General features: G+C 40.2%; 1 long non-coding RNA gene across 1 annotated transcript in view; it reads right to left on the minus strand.

The window, feature by feature from the left end:
- Window positions 1-16227, minus strand: part of LOC307017781 — a 340480-nt gene extending 324253 nt beyond the window's left edge. The window contains exon 1 of the long non-coding RNA XR_013802253.1: window positions 15767-16227. This is a non-coding gene — a long non-coding RNA (uncharacterized lncRNA). The remainder of the gene's footprint in view (window positions 1-15766) is intronic.
- Between the last annotated feature and the right edge of the window lie 423 nt (window positions 16228-16650).

Raw genomic sequence — 16650 nt, forward strand, 5'->3', positions numbered from 1 at the left:
AATATTTCAATATTATTTACTTAAAGGCTTTTACTAAAAATATGACCCATCGGGTGACTTAAATGAGCAAAATATTGTTGGTCGAAGCAGTTTCTCCAGGGGCTGAGCAGAAATCAAGCACTTTATGCCTTAATGTTATTTGTGTTACTGTAATCACCTTCTTTCTTTTTTTTTTAAAACCTAAATAGGGGTCATGTCAACTCCTACGTTGTAATCACAACTGGGAAAAGCTGAATGTTCTGAAAGGTATAATTTATCTGATTTGGTACTAAATAATATATTTTGCATTGTTCCTGGAATGAGAGAAAACATAGATGTCATTGTTAGAACACGAACACTCACAAAACACATCCCATTAACACCTTCTCTGAGGAAGTGATATCTTTATAAATGTGAATGTTTATTTTCTGCACCATCAGTTTCATATGACATTATTACACATACAAGGGGCTGAGAGTTTCACTATATACTGTACATACAAAAGTACACTCATGAAAGTGGCAGTACATGAGTTGTATTAAGTTTTTTTCATATTTTATGAATTTGGGTTGAGAATCGAATATATTTGTGGACTTTTCTTTTTTTTAGATTCCTTGATGTTAGTCAGGCTCACAAGAATGTTGTAGGTGTTTTTGAAATGCCTTGGCCTTCGTGAGATGTGCTTGTAAATACTTCAGATGTTGTTCTGTTCTCTATTCTGGGGGACCAGTAGTGTGAAATAATGCAGTGGGTCACCTCCTGAGAAGTGTTTGGATTAAAGAAGAAAAACCAAGGTTAAGCCTCTACGCCTCTGTGGATTCCTCTACATGTATATCCGCACACAGCATCACTTCTCAACGTTGTTTCTTTCCTTTCTTTTTTTTGGCTGTCACAGAAACACACACATGCGCCCCGTCCCACACCACCGCCCTCCTGTTATTTGTTGCTGTACTGATCCGACTCCTAATATAATGATGCCACAGGATACACATTGCCCTCCTGCAGCAGGCAGACAGGCGGGTCATGATGCAGAATTAATGACTGTGGTGTGGCCAACTGTTTCTCCTGGGACGTTTTATTTTCTAACACAGAGCTTTGTGCAACACTGTGGGTTCACATCTCCCCGTGGTCGTTTGTCTCCAAACCAAAGCTACACTCTAATTCAGCTTTTGGCTTCTCACAGAATGAGTCGGAACAATTCACGAAATGTTACTGATCACAAATATTTTATTTGGCATTGTAGATTGATTTATTATCATGTTTTTATTTTAGTTTCTAATATAGCTTCCAAAAACTCAATATTGTGACTAGTTAACAATTCTTCCAAGAGTTTCTGCTGTCCAATATGTTTACTGTTGAGCAATCCAGAGACATCCAAGCAAGATTGGTTGGTTTGATATTTGTCGAGAAGAAGCTTGTATCAATATAATCAAATAGGATAAGATAAACCTTTAGTGATCCATGTAGGGAAATTCAGTTGTAAAAGCCACATCAGGTATATTATTGAAGCACAGCATAGGACAGTTTGGAGTTCACACAAGGATATAGAAAAAATAAATAAAGAATGTAAACAACAGTATATTAAAAAATCTCAATAACAGCTTTTTCTCTGATATCTCTGAAGTCTATACCTTGAAATACTCAAAGAGACTTAAACCTCCGGCAAATACCAATTGAAATGTAATATGCGGAATTTGATCCAGGGACTTTATTTGATCACTGAAAAGTGGGGGTAGATTATTGAGCATGGACTCTCAGACTGTCCTCCAACAAAAGCTGCTTTAGCTGTGTTGATAGATCTGAAGGTGGAAAAGAAAGAAATATATGAGACCTCAGCCACAATATTATCGTTCTACTACTGTAATTACCAACACCCACAGGGTCAAATGCAGTTTAATGTGATGGGATCGCCAAATGCAGAATGACTCATTGTAGGAATAACATGTTTTAATGCTACAGAAAAAAGAAGGAAATGAAACAAACCTAATTAATTTGTTTCATCATACAGCCGTTTTTCATTCATATTGCACCGTAATCCTCAGGCATACTGATTATTGTAAAATGTCAGGCAAAGCCTTCTCTGAAAAAACAATGAATTGCTTGACTTGGCTCAGGTCGCATTAACTTAGTGTGAAAACTTTGATTATAAAGCCTTACAATTACATTTTAATGAAGCAAATGGAATTATTTTGCTGAACCTGGATTTCGGAGCGTTAGTGGCTATTCTTAGCATGCACCTTAGACTGCCTCGTGGCTCAAAAATGCACCTGGGAAATGTATATGGAAATCTAAAGTAGCACATTTCTGTGAGGCACAGCACAACTGTGGAGAAAAATCGACGTCTTTATTTATTTTTTTAAATAATACACAGCAATGATTTGCCTTTCCAGCATCTCAAAGCACCATTGCAAACATGGACTACTAATTCTTCTGTTCAGTTCCCGGACCCTGACTGATGCTATGCTAACAGTGGTATACATCTGACCACTTCTCCCCACTGATATCCACCAGTCCATGTCAGCGTGACACCGGTCGTTTCAAACTGAACTTTTCGATTGAATACTCACAATAGCAGCTCTTCCTCTGCCTGAGCAGCTGCAGGCATTATAGATTTGTCTACACTTCATAACAGGAAAGAGAAGAAGTTTATGAATAACCCACAGCAGCTGGAGGGGTTTAGACTGTATCTTTTGGTGTTTGAGGTTGTGGCGCAGAGTGTGTGTGAGCAAAACTTCTCACCCTGGTTTATCCCGCACCGTATCCTTACTTTTGACCTGTTTCGGACGGTTAATTTATTTATTTCTTACACTTCCAAAGATTCTAAGTCATACAAAACCATCGAAAAAATAAGAAATATGAATAATGGGAAAGATGGCTCAAAGATAAGTGCTTACAACTCTTGACATTCAGATCAGTTCTGGTCTATTACTCAACATAATGTGAAGAAAGGGGTCAATTCCTTCTTTCTGAAGATGTTTCATATTCAAGTGTCTTGACTTTTCCATATCCATTTTCTAGATCTGAATTATATCTTCTTGGAAACAAGAGGTTGGCTTAGATCAGGGGTCGGCAACCCCTGGCACGCGTGCCAGCATTGGCACGCGGCACCGTAACCAGTGGCACGCTAGGAATAAGTGGAATAAGTGTGCAAAAATATTTAAATTAATTTTCGGATCCTGAACGCGAGACAGCCGCCAGAGCGCGTCCTCCCGTTACCTGCAGAAGGAAGCCATGCACGCAACGCAGTCCAGCTCTCTTTATCTCCAGGTGACTTTCTGCCGCTTTCCTCCGTGGTGCAGTGCTGATCGTTTCACCACGGAGGAAAGCACTTCACTAATTGCAGTACCCATAAGGAGCTGTACAAATGACGCAGTTTTTGCGTGGCTGTGTTTATTTAGTTGAAAGCCCAGTGGCGATCTGCTCATCTCTCATCGAAATAATATGCTACAAAGGGGCGGACTGGCCATTTGTGTGTTGAACTTTCCTGTCGGCTCCCAGACCGTAGTCGAGGAGGGCAGAAGCAACAAGCTTCAGGTTCAATAACCCACTTTAGCTTAAATGACTGGAGAGAGGCGAGCTCTTCTTTGGAGGACGTTGCATTTATTTAGCTGTTCTTCTGTTTCACAAAATACATCACAGACCTCTGTTTTTCTGCTTTCCCGTTTCCCTTCCAGAAAGATACACACGTTCCCTCACTGTCGCTCTACCATTAATTACACATGCACCCATTACACCCCTCTTTCTCTCTCTTAAAGGGACAGCGATCTCATCTCACTCTGCATGACCCTAATATCATAACATGTGTGTTCTGGAGAATCACAGAACGGACGATCGTCCTTATTATTATGCCGTTTAAACCAATTATTGAAATGTGTTTGTTAAATTCGGCATCATGTAAGTTGCACCGACAGGTCCACACACTGCTTCCCCGCAGCGAGGCTCCCCCGCCCTCCTGCTGATAGTTGACGAGCGTCAAGCTCTTCAAACCCCCCCCCCCCCCCTTGACAATTCTCGATCGTTGGCACGCTGATAACATTTTTTTTTTTTAAATGGCACTTCATATCAAAAAGGTTGCCGACCCCTGGCTTAGATAATCATTGTATTGGAATCTATTAATAAGACCTATTAAATAATTTGTTCAATATAAATGCTTGATGACTAAAGTGATGGTTGTAAGTTAATTAGAAGTTCATTGGAGTTAACGAAACAAGATCAGCAAAGAGCGGAAAGTGTTATCGCTAAATGATGATCCACTCTTTTCAAGTTAAACCCACAAGTCAAATGATCTTGGTTTATACTCGGGAGATATCAAGCTTTTGCCTCCCAAGACTCTGCAGCAAACTATCAATGTTCGGTGGGCCAAATTCAATCTTAAAACCCATATGTTGTGATAAATCTGAAGTCCCGCAGGTTATGTGTCTTTTATTCTTTATTGTTTTGACAGCACTTTGGCCTTTTTAAATCTGATTTATAAAAGTATTCCACTTAACTTGAGAATTATAGCTAAAGAGACATTGCCCTAACCATAGAAACAGAAGTCAGCATTTGTCATTTTCTCAAGTACTAAAAACCTCCCACATTTACCCCTTCCTGGCAAGTGACTCATATACAATTATCAGAGTAATGACTTTAGGTAATAATAGAAAATGACTCCTGGAGCCAATTTCACATATGATTGGTTAGGTTGAGCTCAGTAAATTGTAAAGCACATACCGGTATCATACAATGTAAATGCATGTTCTTTACTCACAGCAAATAGAATAAACGGCTGTTAGGGCAAAGTTTGTCTCAATCTGACGCTGCATGAGAGAGTTGGTGTTGGTTTGGAGATCATAAAGTCCTTCAAAGTATAATGTTGGGTTTGTGCAATAGGTCATCATCATTGTCAGTATGCTGCGTTGTCTGTGTATGTGTATTTACAAACTGTGTACATGTAGCGTAAGTCATGTCTCAATATATGCTATTTTATTTTATAGTGTACTATATAGATGTTTTATCTGTTGTGGAACTACAGGATGGAGTCCAAAATAAATGTCTTTACGAGGACTTGTTTTATTTCTGTCAATGTGGTGTTCAGCATTCAAATTCAATATAAGAAATTCTGTGTGAATTTAATCACGTTTCTATTCTCCTTGTAGGTTTCGGCAATTATCTTCTGATCCCAGCTTAAGCAGCAAAGTCTATACATTTTATATTGTGAAACTGTTACACTCACAAATCATGTTATGGTGATGGCTAGCTCATGATGGATGGTTTGCAGTTTGTCATTTCTTGTACCAAAAGCCAACATACATTCGTTTTTTAACACTGCATCGATGTATTCCTAATAATAACTGAGTACCTTCATAAGCCTGGAATTAAAACATACTTTACCTCAACCAGTAGGCCTTCTTTTTTTCTTACTGGGTCCATAAATTAGGCGAAATGACGTGCTTCAAATCTTGCCATCATTTAGTTTCTGTGGTTATACTGTACTTATTGTTGAAAGCCTTCAATAATTCAAATAGCTTTGCTCCGTAACGCTTTGAAACCTCAAGGCATGACGTTGATACTTTTAGTTGTCTCTGACTTTTTGTCGCATCACAAGTGTGAGTGCTGAAGGCATTTCATTCTGCAGGAAATGTAGTATTTTAGTTAAATGTGGAGCTTCTACTGTCTGACTAGTTCAGGGTTTTTTGTTGATGGGTAAAAAAATAGAAACCAAAGAGATTACCCATGGTTGTTATAAATGCATCACAATCATCTCAAAACTCTTGTGTTTGTTAAGCTGCATTTGGCATTTGGAAAATAAATAAGCAATGACTAAGCAATGAGGAGCAAAAGGTTTTTTTACCCTATTTTAGATTCCTATTTTTGTTTTCGTCCTCTGAAAATAGGCATAGTAAATAAATGTATCCACTTAGGTCGGTATCATGGGGAGGAAAATATACTTAGTACTTGATGGATATTAATGTTAATAGTTCTAAGCGTATTTGCATCCAATACAATTGGTGACAATGCAATCTCCCTCAGATTTATTACAAACACATGCGCCTACAAATATGCGCTGTTGTTTTGTTGCCTGATATCAGCAGCATGCTCCTTCAGTAATCTTCAACATATTGGTTTGTGACAAATGGCTCAATCGGAGTCGAAAGAGGAATGGGAAGCATTTGTAAACAGCCAGAAGCATTCTTCAACAATTATTACTGGGAAATTCATCTTGATCAATGTTAGCAGAGACACTTTTAATTGTTGTGTGACCCCATGTGTAGTTGGTAGTTGTTACATCCGGTCAACTAACTGTCCCGCCTAAATAAATAAAAACGTAAGCTTGAAATATTTAATGGATTTTTGACTCTTTAACACTACATATTGAGCTCTTTCTTATGTTGGAAGTCATATTCGAATATGGTGTGTTGTTGTTTTACAGATTGCATTGTACTGTTAGGTGAAAATGTTACTTTTCCCAAGAAAAATATAAATCAATGGCTGTAGATATTCAAGTTTTGTAATAAAAACACTCCAAACAGACATATACACATACACAGATCTCCTGATTCAAATACCTAATTTTTATTACATTTAATCAAAACAGTCAAAGTGAGAAATAATATGTAATCTGTAAACTAATCTGTCAGTGTTATTGGAGTAACTACATTTTGACATTTTGACACTTTTGTCGTTCCATGTCTTGTATAAAACATTCTTCTTTGTTTCTTCTGGTTGATACAACTTGCCCTATCGTAGTGACAATCTTTCTGCACCATGAACAGTGACAACCTTCCATTTGTTCAGTCTCTCTGGAGCTTTTTTACAACAAGATAATACAACAAATCTAAAACTTTCTATGTTAGCATCTTCTCTCTTCTTACTTTACAGTTGAGTAAAATGGATATTTGAAATAACTTGGTGAAATTGTAATCCTGATCTAATCCCCTCATGCTGTCTTGACTTTAGCTGATATTTATAACTCACCGACAAGAACAGAAACTGCATTTCAGATGTATTATGTCCAGTCTTCCAACACCCACTGCTCTTATAATAACATTTCTGCACAGCAAATACCGTATCCAGTTGCTTTATTGTGACTACATGCTGATCCAATGCTGAGTCATTTTGCAGAGATCTGTGTGTCATTCTCTGTTTGGGAATGAAAATGGAAGCGAGACAGGGCTTTTATATGCTTTATCACAATGGGCTCATATTGAAAGTAGATTACTGTACCTATCCGCCTGTAATGGCATGCGGCCCTGCAGGACCACCGGTGCACTTGAATCCTATAAGACCAGCAGCTAAGACCCTGTTGGGACCCTGCAAATCCTCAGGCTTACACTGCTACCTTTTGAAGGGAAATAAATCACTACATTACTCCTGAATGAGGCAGTGGGAGCCATTGTACAGGTCTTTGCTAATGCACCTTTCCTGCTACTCTACTGGATTACTGCTGCACATGTTCTTTTTTTAAATGAAGACAGTAGTTTAAAGTGATCTGAAGCTGTGACGAAAAGGGCAGAACATAGTGAGGTTTTGTTCTACTCAAGACTATTAGGTTAGGTCCTCCATGGAGAACTTGTTTGTGCCTTTACAGAAACCTTATATTATCAGTGGTGACTTCCTTGAGTTAGATGAGCACTTCTTTAATTCATAAGGATTTAAATAATGTATCTACTTTTGCTCCAAATGTAACACATTGATAAAAGTAAAAGATAGGGAAGACTGGATGACTCATTATGCCAGGATATGACTCAGCCTTCAAATTTGTTCTGTGTTTCGGTAGACAACTTTTGAAAGTATTCACAAAATGAAATGATGAACAGGCTGAAGTGAAATATCTTTGAAAGATGAATTGCAGGAAAGTAAGCTTTCAACATACCATTCCTTATTTGGTCACTTTATGAAGATAACTTGTTATAGTTCTTTAATTTTGAAACACCTGAGCAATAACTAACAAAAAAACAACTTTTACAAATCATTTTAACAAAAGACATTAGTGTGCATCATGATGGCAATCAAAACCAGAAAAAAGACTAGAGCATGCCCAAGAGAGCCGAAAAATACGAAAGATCTTTTTCAGTATATCTAACCACCGACTACTTTTAAAGGAAATAATGGGTCATTTTGGATTATGGTATTCATTCCTTTTCATACATAATTTGAAATACATGCCAGCTGAATATTGGACTGAGGGCTCAATGTCATGTAGAAATAGCTAAAACTGACCTTTTTTCATTACTGAACTGGTGTAAACCATGGATTATGCATTTTAGCTGGTAGTGAGTGTTGTATGCTCCATTTACTGGGAGGGAACAGTTGTGCCTTTAGGCTCCCCCTGCAGCGTAAAACAAAAAAAACACTCTTGATATTTGCTTTCTAATGAAAATAAGATTGCACATCACATTTGTGGCTCATTTTCTGCTTGGTGTTCACACTGTAATCTCTTCTACTCATCTGTGACCTCTCTTCTCCATGTGTTCTCTCTCCTCCCTTCTCACCTTCCTTGACGCCCTCACACTGATGGACTCTCTTCTGTTTCTCCTAACTCTTCACATTTTTTCTGCAGAAATCCAGCCTTTTTACCATCTTCTTTCATTTTTCATTTTCTTCCGCTATATTGTCTTCCTTTCCTTATTCCTTCCCTTCCCCTCGGTTCCTGCTACTGTCTTTCTGCTCGGCTGTGTCACTTCAGTATGCGTGATCCGACTCTTCAAATGCGATCGCTGAGCTAGGTAACTTCACGGAGAGCCACACCACTGTGTTCGTTTATTAGGAACTTTCAAAGAGTTTCAATTCCCCCGAGCAGACTGCAGTATGAATTATTCCCCCGATACATTCCGCTTTCTGCTGCTACACTGCTGGTAATCAGTTTTTTATTTTACCTCCCTATCAGCTCTATTTAGCATGAGAATTTAGAGTATTTCGGAACATGACTTGTTCATTGCAATTGGCAAGAAAATGAGCAACGACATTATTTATCTTTTGCTTTGCAGTGTATTAACTCATTTGTAGGTAGAACCAGACTCCCTGCTCTTAATTTCTTTCTCTCCACAATTGCCTGGACTGTCTCTTTACTTTCGTCTTCCCCCCAACAACCACTTAATCTACTTCTCTCTCTCCATCAGCAGAGCCCTCAGTCCTCTTTCACTCTAATTTCTATCAGGAATTCCATTTAGAGCTTCTTATCCATTCAATGTGCGTCCCCCTCGTACCTCTGTACAAATGAACAAGTGAGCCAGCAAACAAACAAACAAATACATAGTCAAAATCGTATAACAAGATGTAATTCATCAACACACAATCAAGAGTGCAGGGAAAAGCATGCAATGTGAAACCCAAAGTCAATCTGCAAAGACAGAAAAAGCAAGAGCAAATGCAAAGAATACCACAAAGGGACGTTCCCTCGACAGATTTGCATGAATTATGGCTCTAAATTTGAGCAAGCAATGATTGTTAGTCTCTATTAGAGGGTCCGTCTCTTTCTCTCAGCAGTGTGGGGCAACACGCTGAATAATCATTGGTTTCAAGGACAACAGAGCGATGTTAGCGAGCTCGCAGCCACACTGTGAGAGCATCACCCACTGTGGGTTTGCTCACCCGTGGGTGCTGGCATTAATCTCGGTCACTTCTCGCAGCACTCAGACCTTCGCGGCGCACCCTCAGCCCTCTGGTTTACTGCTTGTACTAGCAACTCTTTCCAGTCCGCCCTCCCGGGGGCTCCGTGCCCTCCGGCCCGTGCTCCGGGGCCTCTGCACCCCCGCTGCAGGTTGGTGCACGCCCGGGTGAGGCCGGTTGGTGGGGATGGTGGTGAGGCGTTTAATGCTGTATTATGCCCTCTTAACTTCCCTCTTCCCTCTCTCTGGGCCTGACTTTCAGACCACTTTGAACCACTGTGCAGAAACGTCCTTGATGACAGTGTTGTGGATGTTGCCGGAGCAGAATATGGATGCTTCTACAGAGGCACTGTCATGGCTGTTGTCTTGTGTTTTTATTAAGCGGCAAACAATGTTTGCGGTCAGACAGAGGGCGAGGACATACAGGTGGTCATATTATATTAGAGTTTCCAGAGACTGTTTTTCTGCGACCTTCTCCTCCGTCTTAAGGACGATCCGTCCATTCGTCTGCTGTCCTTCAGGATGATAAGAACTCATTATCTCTCTGCACATTTGAATATGTGTGTAAACACAATGAATCCGTGTGTAAATAAAAGGCCAATCACAGGTGATGTGCTTTTAAAAAATACTTACTGTAGTCCAATTGAAAAGGCATATCTTACCTAACACATTCCAAGCGATTATTTGTACCAACATTAGAAACGAAACCTTAAGATATCAGAAAAGGAAAAAACCTATCATTCATAAACTTGGTTCCTTTTTAACAAAATTAGGGTAGGTTAATTATCCTTACGTTGGCCTTGATTTTCAATTCAAAAAGTGTGAGTCTGTTCTACATGTCTCCCCAGTCCTCATGTTGAATGTTGGGGTAATTAATGAACCACGACGACATACCGTTACAATAATAAGATGAATGTTTTAAATAACAGAATTTGGTTCACTTAGGTTTTCCTCCTATCTGCGGACACTGTTTCAGACACCCTCTGATGTATAACACTACAATGTATTGCTACTACAAACTGATACGTGTGATTCAATGTGATTAGATCATTAGATCATATTAGCTTGTTAACTTGCTAATCATAGCTTTAACTGCTTTATTGTAAACTCATCTGCTTTGCACATGAGCTTTGACCTTTGAGGAATGGACATGTAATATTACCAGTGAACAAATTATGCATAAACATACAGTATTAGCATTAATTAGTATTCCATGAATTGTATCATATTCAAGACATGTGCTTTAATGCATAGGCACAGTTTCAAACACCCACACATACTTAACAGTGTCAGCTATTTAAAGAGCCTGTGACACGATTTTCCCCCATCATCCAAACCCATCAATTTGAGTAAATATTGTCCCCTTGAAAACCGTTACTGAACTGATTTTGGATATTTGTACTTTGATAACCATTAATCTGCCCTTCAATGTTGACCATTTCCTGGATCTTCTCGGGGATTCTTCAAGTCCCGCCAAATTATGGGTGACGTCAATGCGGGCACAGCGCTCCAGCTGCACCGTTCAGGATCCCAGCATCTGCATGTAAACGCACGATGGCGCACACAGCAGCAAGCTCAGACAGCGATGACAGTTTAATTTTGAACGTGTCTGAGAGCTCATATGAGGCTGAAGGATCGGTTTATTTTGTATCTGTTAGAAGTTTAGGAATTAGGTGCGTCAATATGGGCGATCATACGGTCATGTAGCCAGTGGTGGACTGGGACTAAAAATCAGCCCGGGACTCTCGACCGGCCCACTTCGGTACCACTAGTAAATTGTCAACGGGGGGAGTGGGGGATGTGCTAGTGACTTATCCGACCGGCCCACTTCGGTACCGGCCCATCGGGATTCGTCCCGATGGCCAGTCCGCCACTGCACCCAGCCCAGCCCACGTAAACTGTCAACGGGGGGAGCCTCGCTGCGGGGAAACGGTGGACCTAGTGTCCCGATCGGAGTGGGAATAATAATAATAATAATAATAATAATAATAATAATCCGTGCATTTTATCCATTAATTTCCCCAACATTGTGGTAAAAAAAAACACACGTTTAATCCATGTTGGTGTACTACTACAACCAGTGGTGTAGTGGGGATGTTTTTACTGGGTGGACGGGGTGGTGGGTGGACGGGAGACACTATGGACGCGCTCGTGAACTGTCAACAGGGGGGGGGGGGACCTCTGTGTCGCCTGTCAGCGCAACTTACATGATGCCGTTTAGACAATATAATAATAAAGGGCGGTGCCGGCTGTCAGCGAACCGATCCGGCCTTTCTGCGCGACTATCACTCAAATGCGGGACATAGTCTCAATGTGTGGGACGCGGGACAAATAATAAAAATGCTGTGTGTGCAGTCCCGCACAGTGCGGGACACCTGGTCACCCTACACCAGTGGTTCTCAAAGTGGGGGGCGCGCCCCCCCTGGGGGGCGCAAAGGCATACCAGGGGGGGCGCGAGAGACCAGGAGGAAAAATGGTAAAAATGTAAAAGATAAAAAAATAAAAAATCATAAATTGAAAAATTATTTATTCGAAAATAATATGATGCAGTACTATTACGTCTGGGTCTCTGTGTTTCATTAAAGCTCGGCTCTGTGTGTGTGTGGAACGAGCCATTTTGTGTGCGCGAGCGAGAGAGAGAGAGCGCACTGGTACAGGGGATCGTTGTTGTTAGCTTCTGGTGCTAGCGAGCTACGCTAACGGACATAAGGAGCTTTTTCAACAACAAAGTGGAGGAGAGTCCTCTCCTGTCAGACTGAGAGACTCAGTGAGCTAAAGCAGGGGTTCCCAACCTTTATTGTGCCAAGGACCGGCAGATACATTAAAAAAAATTCGCGGACCGGTTGTCAATTTTAGCTGATTTTAATATTTACTCACCAGCAGGTGGCAACAGAGGCTAATTGTTTTTAACAGCCTGAAGAAATACTAATATGCATCCAAAACATATTAATAACGTTTAAAACCAGGATACAATTAAAACAAAAAATTAGGACCGCTTTACAAATATTAATATAATATATAATATAATATAGCCTAATATGGCAATATAAGGCTGTTACATTGTATGTAACAAATAATAGAACAATATGCATCCAAAACATATTAACAACGTTTAAAACCAGGATACAATCAAAACAAATTAGGACCACTGTACACATATTGATATAACTGAAATGTCAGGGAGACCCCTAGGCTTGTTTGCCAGCCATAATAACGTCATACCGGGGCGTTCGTTCCGGTGCACTCCGACAGCATTTAGAACTACATCGAGATTAAGATTAAACTAACTTATTTTGGGAACACCCACATACCTATGGAGTTGGCCAGATGTGTGTAATTACTGTTCATGGTAATTTGAAAACAAATGCCGTTGTTGGACACACACAAACACACCGAACATACACACACACACAGCGGAGCTGAGCAGAGCACATACACACACACATCATGTGCCTTTGTGACCGGACATTTCCTTCATACAACGAGTAATAGGGGTAATATTCAGGCCGTTCGGTGTGTGTGTGTGTGTGAAACGTAGCAGCCTGCAGTGGGGAACACAGTGAAGGCTGTGTGTACACGCTGGTGCTGCACTTCTCAGAGGCTGCCTCCTGATACTGCAGCCATTTCATGAAGTGAAGGAGGTTTTACAAATAAAAAAAATAGCTCTACACCCCTGGCCGCAATGTCCTTAAAATGAAGTCCGAGTTCGAAATATATCTCAAATAATGTATGCACTGCCACTTCCCCACATAAACATAACAGTCTGCGATTAAACGGTTGTCTCCTGTGTGCTCCACTTCCTATTGGCGCACCGGTAACTTTCTCTGTGCATAAATGAACAATGATAAAATATTTTTAAATATTTCTAATTCTGCAAATATTACGATAAACTTACAGCCATTTCGCGGCCCGGCAGTAACACCTCCACGGCCCGGTACCAGTCCGCGGACCGGGGGTTGGGAACCCCTGAGCTAAAGGACTCTCAGTGTTTAGATAGTTCACTTTAGTCTAAGTTATCTCAGTGGGTCTCAAACGGTTTGTTCACGATTAATGTAAACAATTATTTCTGAGGCACACGTTTATATGATCATTATAGTCATAAAAAAATAAGAGAATAAATGAAAAACAGGTATGAAATACTATATGGCAGTAAAACAAGAATAACGTTTAAAAGGGTGATTTGTAAAATATCCATAAAGAAAAAGTAAATCTGTTTACAGTTCTGTTTCATATGGGTGTTGAGAGATGTATCCATAGATCTCTTCATTTTGCTCTCAAAGTGCTCCAGATTGATGCATTTAACTTCAATATTTAAAAATAAATCTTCCCGGGGGAGCTTGCCCCCGGACCCCCCTATGTGAGGTCCACACACCACCTATAAAAATAGCACTTTACCCTATGCCGTGAGCTGATTATCGAGCCTTCATTGTAACTGTCTCACTGTGTATATGCGTGGGGAGTGTTGCAGTAGAAAATTCCACTGTAGCGCCCGGTACATTAATGGGAAACCCTAAATGTTTGAGCACCCTCTATGAAACGTCAAGCTACCCCACAGCACCCCCAAAATAAATTTCTGGCGCCGCCACTGAGCCTGACTATTTGTGTTGGGGGGGCCCGACTTTTTTTTTTCTCCAAAGGGGGGGCCTGACAGAAAAAGTTTGAGAACCACTGCCCTACACACACAGTTCTGCCCCTCACACACACACGCTTCAAATCAAGTTGCATAAATGCTTGAGCTACGTTTCTATTATAATTACTGTGAAATCTGCCTATTATGTTTTCGTCATTATTACAACAAACACACACTTGCAACTGATAACACTGGCAATGATTTTAGATGTATTAGACTATTAAAAAAAGAAATCATGCTTCAAATAAGTCCAACGCCCACTACACCACTGACTGCAACTACAAAAAGCTAAGGTTTGTTTTCTCATCAGGAAATGCAGACCGGCTCAAGCAAAATATTTTTAAATCATCATCCTCACGATCATTTAATGTATCATATGTTCGCCGAATTGACATGAAAGCACTAATAAATGTAGTTTCATCCACTTGAGTTTACAAAAATAATCGATTTGTTTTTATATCACATCCGACGGGAGGAAATTCAGCAGCTCTCACTACCGATTTTTAATCCTAATTTAATCATCATCTTCACCACGATCATTTATGTTTATGTTCGCCGAATTGACAATATACTGTAGTCAACTTCATGAAAACGTTATTAACGTGCCTAAACTCAGTAATTCACCATTTCTACGCATGACAACAAACTTTGTCCGTGTTTGGCTCTCTCGCCGCACAGTGAAGCGTTCCCGCATTGACGTCACTTCCGGCTTCCCCCAAAACCTCAAAATGAGTCGAAGGAATTTTCCCGCGATGTTCGAAATGATTGATATTTATCGGAACGGTATCGCTTTTTCTTTTTTAAACTGACGGTTCGAGATTACTAGTAGCCCACTATTTCATTGCACAACAGTTGTTGGCTTCGTGTCACAGGCTCTTTAAAGACCCAGTGAAGTGCATTTTTTTGCACCAAAATGAAATGGCAGTTTCATTCCTTACATATCATTGTGCCTGTTCATGGCTAAAATAATTTGTAATAATTCATAATTAATGAATTAATGAATTATTAATTTTGCCGTCTGAGCCTAACGGAAGTTGCAGACGATAGTGGCTGTGACGTCACAAGATGTACCCAGTTGCGATTGTAAACATGGCGGAGACTTTGGAAAGTGATACTAGTGTGAGAGAAAGGATTTATTTGGACAGCTTTTCGGACAGGATAGATGAGGAAAGTGATCAATTTGGTGCACTTTGAGGGCAACATTAAGAGATTTATGGATACAGCTCTCAACACTCATATGAAACATATATTTCAATAATCAAAAAACATTGGAAGGATTTCTTAACCTATTTTATACAACTAATATTACATAGATGGAAATATTTGTTTACATAGATGACCAAACTCACTGAGATAACTTAGGCTACAGTTTACCTCCCTGAGCTGACGTTATCTCTCTCAGTCCCACAGGAGAGCACTCTCCCTCTCCTTATTGTTGAAACAGCTAATCTCCGTTAGCTCCGAACTCTCTCAGTCTCTCTTTCTCTCTCTCTCGAATCGACCAGTGGCCTTTATTTATCATGATCAATCAAAGAATCTACGAAACAATGACACCAGCCAGGCTCACCTTCATCTTTTGGGAACAGAAACATCGCCACTTCGGCAGACTTGACATTACTACAGCCAGCGGCAATGCATCGTTTCCCCTGTGTTTTTCATCCCTCTTTCTTCACTGTCGCCTCCATTGTCAGGTTTTCTCGATTGGCAATCACTTCCAGTCGACTCCGACACACTTTCCAGGAAAATACTAGCTCAAAAACGTTGAGAAATTCGACTTTGAAAAAGAGAAAAAACGAACGGTGGTGAATGTAAACAGTACGGCGGCGTCCATCTCGTGACGTCACGCAGTAGATCGCAAGCCACGCCCACGAAGGCGAAGGTCGACTGCAGATTTCCCCGGCAAATTCAAAACTCGTCAAATTGGTTGCTATTCCAACATCCTTTGATATGGGTTCCAATGGACAATTTTGCTCATTACTATACGTATTAGCATAACAGATCATGCACAGGTGCATACTTCACAGGGTCTTTAAGTAAGCTAATACAATAGGTACTTCAGAGCTTAATCATTGTGGAAGGTCTTTAACAGATGACAAAGCACATACTGTAAACTGCACAAGTCAGATTGAATAAACACAGTAATGCAGAGTATACAGAATGTAAAACAATTATAAATGAAGAATTATAAGACAAAAGATTAAAGACAAAAAGTGCTTTATCGCCACCAACAATGTGCCCAACAGCATCATACCAGTTGCCTTCTCTGTATGTAAAACACATACTCATCTTAATGTAAAACTTCTGTTACAGCAAACATGGCGGGAGGGGGGGGGCAGTAAATTGGGTGAAACTTAGCTGATCGATTGGCTCGATGTCTGCTAAGAAGTCAAAAGACGCAGCTCGCTAACTGTATGGGGTTGGAGAAGAATATGTTATGCATGCAGGAGGGTG

The sequence above is a fragment of the Notothenia rossii genome (assembly GCF_949606895.1).
Source record: "Notothenia rossii genome assembly, chromosome: 9".
Lineage (NCBI taxonomy): Eukaryota > Metazoa > Chordata > Actinopteri > Perciformes > Nototheniidae > Notothenia > Notothenia rossii.